The sequence below is a fragment of the Dipodomys ordii genome, unplaced genomic scaffold (assembly GCF_000151885.1).
Source record: "Dipodomys ordii isolate 6190 unplaced genomic scaffold, Dord_2.0 Scaffold14, whole genome shotgun sequence".
In the NCBI taxonomy this organism is placed as follows: domain Eukaryota; kingdom Metazoa; phylum Chordata; class Mammalia; order Rodentia; family Heteromyidae; genus Dipodomys; species Dipodomys ordii.
In genome coordinates this window covers 5,517,634-5,521,806 of record NW_012267230.1, presented here as the reverse complement: position 1 = coordinate 5,521,806, position 4,173 = coordinate 5,517,634, and positions in this window count along the sequence as shown.

Genomic DNA, 4,173 nt, shown 5'->3' with positions numbered 1-4,173 from the left:
TCGGTGGCTGGCGGGCGGCTCCGAGCCGGGGACGGCGGCCCGAACTCGGTGGTTTTAACCGTGTGCTTCCTGGGCTGCTGCGGGGCGCCGGGGGCCGAGGCTGCTTCTTCCCGATCGTCGCCGGGTCCCGGCGTCACCCGCGCCCACCTCCGGGGCGGGTGGGCAGCGCCACCAGCCACGCTGGCCCGGGAGAGACAAAGAGGGATCCGGAGCCGGACCCGGGGAAAGGGGTGGGGGAGAGACCGAGGCAGACAAAGGGCGGCGGGGACCCCAGACGGGGCGGGGCGGGGCGCCGAGTCTCGGGAAACAAAGCCCGGCTGGCCCGGAGGCCGGCGGCCCGGGAGGGGCGGGGGCTGGGCTGGGGGGGGGGACCGGGACAGGAGAGGGGCTGGGGGGGGAGACCCCAGGTAAATGCTGGGGGGGGGGTGAGGCCGGCTGATGGAATAGGGGGAGAGGCAGAGAGAGAGAGAAAGGCCTCTTCCTCTTCCTGAAGACCCTGGAAAGCCGAGTCAGCAACGCCCCTGACGACCCAGGAGCAGATCGGTGCCCGGGGACGGGCGCCTCTCCCTTGGGGTGAGGTGGACAGGGCCCCAACCAGGTGCCAGATCCGCTGAGACGTGCCCAAAAAGGTTGTAAGAGGGAAATCCCAAGAGCATTGCATAAGGCTACAGATTTCCGGACCCCCTTCTCATCCTCAGGCTGAGAAGTCTGTCTCCTCCCCCTCCTGCCCTTCCTCCTCCTCTTCCTCCCCTCCCCCCCCCCCAGCAGGTGGACTGGAGTCCTAGATTGGGAGCTTAGATGACCTGCTATTAGCGTTCCCCAACTGCCCTCGCACTTTACTCTCACTTTTGAATAAACTTTGCCTCTGCTCTCACTTTTCCTGCCTCCTAATTTGTTATTTGTTGGAAGAGAGAGAAAATAAAATAAAAGAACCCAAGACCCCTATGTGCTGTCAGAATCACATTTGTAGCCTCCACCGAGACCCTAAAGCAGCGACTCAACAGAAGTCAGAGGCCTGAGTTAAAGAGGATGCAATGCTCAGGCAGAGACAATGCACCAAGGTTGACAGTGGAGGGGGGGGAAATGGCCTCTCGAGACAAAGAGATGGACAAACAGATAAAAGAGAGATATAAAGTTATTGAAGCAGTGTTGGAGGAAAAAGGAAAAGCGGGAACAGGAAGCCTGGAGAGAAACCAGCCAGATATAGAGGAACAAAAGACAACATTGAGTTAAACAGGCAGGAACAAAGAGACAGAGACACAAAGAGGCTGTCAGAAAGCTAGGGACCCGTGGACATACCTACAAACCCAAGCCCAGGAAGAGGCATAATTGCAGGATCTTTTTTTTTGAGGGGTGGGGGTCAGTTGTGGGGCTTGAGCTCTGGGCCTGGACACTGTCCCTGTCCTCTTCAGCTCCAGGCTAGAGCTCTACCACTTGAGCCATAGCACCACTTCCGGTTTTCTTGTGGTTTATTGGAGACAAGAGTCTCATGGACTTTTCTGCCCAGGCAGCTCTGAACTGCCATCCCCAGATCTCACTCCTGAGTAGCCGCCACCCACCGGCACCTGGCTTGTACTCCAGGAGGCAGGTCTACTTTTGAGAAAAGGAATGCCCAGAGGGATCTTCAGCCACTCTTCCAAAAAGAGGGAAGGGGAGCTGGCTCACACCTGTAATCCTAACTACTCAGAAGGCTGAGATCTGAGGATCAATGGTTGGAAGCCAGCCTGGGCTGGAAAGCCTGTGAGACTCTTATCTCTAATTAGCCACCAATTAGCAGAGATGTGGCTCAAGTGGTAGAGAGCTAACCTTGAGCAAATAAATTGCTCAATAGTGCCCAGGCTTTGAGTTCAAGCCAAAGTACCAGGACAAACAAAACCAAATAAATATTTGGAACTTTTCCTTCCCTCATCCTCCACAAGATATTCAACTGGTGTTCAAGTCTAGTCTCTCTATCAGAAAAATTGGTCCCCTTTTCTTCACCCACTGTACTCTACTGTCCTGCCTTAGTTTTACGTCTGGTCAGCTCATTCCTCTTACTCAATAACATTCAAGAAGGTAATATATGCATTTCTTTATTTTTTATTTATTTCTTTATATTTTTTTGGTTGGTTGTGGGGCTTGAACTCTGGGCCTCGGTGTTGTCCTTCAGCTCTTCACCTCAAGGAGAGAGCTTGAGCCACAGCGCCACTTCCGGTTTTCTAGTGGTTTATTGGAAATAAGAATCTCACAGACTTTCCTGCCTGGGCTGGCTTTGAACCATGATCCTCTGATCTCAGCCTCCTGAGTAGCTCGAATTACAGGTGTGAGCCACCGGCGCCCGACATATGCATTTCTTTATTAGTTATATTACCAATATGTGCTGTCAAAGAAAAATTAGAAAATGAAAATAAATTAGAAAATTTCATTTTGTTAATTTGGTGTTTTGAGACAAGGTCACACCCTGTAGCCCAGGCTGATGACCAAGACTATCTTCTTAGCCTTCTGAATGCTGGGATTATAGGCATACACATCATAACCAGCAGGAAAATTTAAATCTAATATTGTTACACTGATATAATTTCATGTTAGTATTTATCCTTCCAGATGTGCATCTGTGCCTGTACATAGGTAAGCATATAGATTTCTTTCTTTTTGGTCAGTTGTGGAGCTTGAACTCTGGGCCTGGGAACTGTCCCTCAGCTCTTCATCTCAAGGCTAGCACTCTACCACTTGAACCACAGTGTCACTTCCAGTTTTCAGGTGGTTAATCGGATATAGTCTCATTGACTTTCTTGCTTGGGCTGGCTTTGAACCATGAACCTCAGATCTCAGCCTCCTGAGTTAGCTAAGATTACAGACGTGAGCCACCAGCGCTGGGCTGCATATAGATTTCTACAAATAGTCACAATCCGGTGCCAGTGGCTCATGCTTGTAACTGTAGCTACTCAGGAGGCTGAGATCTGAGAATCTGGGTTCAAAGTTTGGGTAGAAAAATCTACGAGAGGGGCTGGGAAGGTGACTCAGTGGTAGAGTGCTTGCCTTGCATGCATGAGGACCTGGGTTCGATTCCTCAGCACCACATAGGCAAAAAGAAAAAAAAAACGGAAGTAGTGCTGTGGCTCAAGTGGTAGAGAGCTAACCTTGAGCTGAAGAGCTCAAGGGCCAGCGCCCAGGCCCAGAGTTCAGGCCCCACACCAGACCGAAAAAATAAAAAAGAAAGAGAGAAAGAAAGAAAAGTCTACAAGACTCCTATCTCCAGTTAAACATTTAAAAAAAAAGAAAAAGGCAGGCCCTTGTGCTAGCTCATGCCTATAATCCTAGCTACTTAGGAGGCTGAGATTTGAGGACCACAGTTAGAAGCCAGCCCAGGCAGAAAAGTCCAGGAGACACTTATCTCTAATTAACCACCTAAAAATGGGAAGTAGATCTATGGATCTAAGAATTTAAGGATTGGAGTGTAGCTTAAGTAGCAGAGAGTTTGTCTAGTGAGTTCAAGGCCCAGAATTCCAATCCCTTGTACCATCACAACACAAATACTACTAAGTGTTCCAGGGTGGCACTCTACTACTTGAGCCACAGCTCCATTTCTGGCTTTTTGCTGGTTAATTGAAGATAAGTCTCAAGGACCTCTGTGCCAGGGCTGGCTTCAAGTGTTGATCCTCAGATCTCAGCCTCCTGAGTAGCTAGGATTATAGGCATGATTCATGTTTTTCTTTTCTTCCTTCCTGCTTTTTCTTTTGTGATGTTGGGGCAGAGCCCAGTGCCTCATGAATACTAAGTGATTCCCTGACTCCCCCACCCCCAGAGTCTTAACTAAGACCGTAGGGCTGCTCAGCCTGATGAGAAACTTGGGAGGAAGGGCTGGAATAGGAAAGGATATAATTATCCTTCCCTTTGCTTCTATCTAAGCATTACTGTCATCCTTCCTCCTCCCCCTCCCCCCACTTAAAAATGAACGCTGTGAGTTATACTTACTTGTGGCTGTCTCTCAGGACTGACTTAATTCACACTGTCTGAATCTTTAACAACTGATCCAGAGAGCAGTGACTGGATTTGAACTGTCAGCCCCACCACACTACTCAGCTCATGAAGTAATAACTAGAGTTTACCCTAAGTGAGCTCATCTCATAGACAAAGCCTGTTCTAACAGCTTTATGTGATGTAGCTCATACGCTATAATCTTCATCAGGTGTG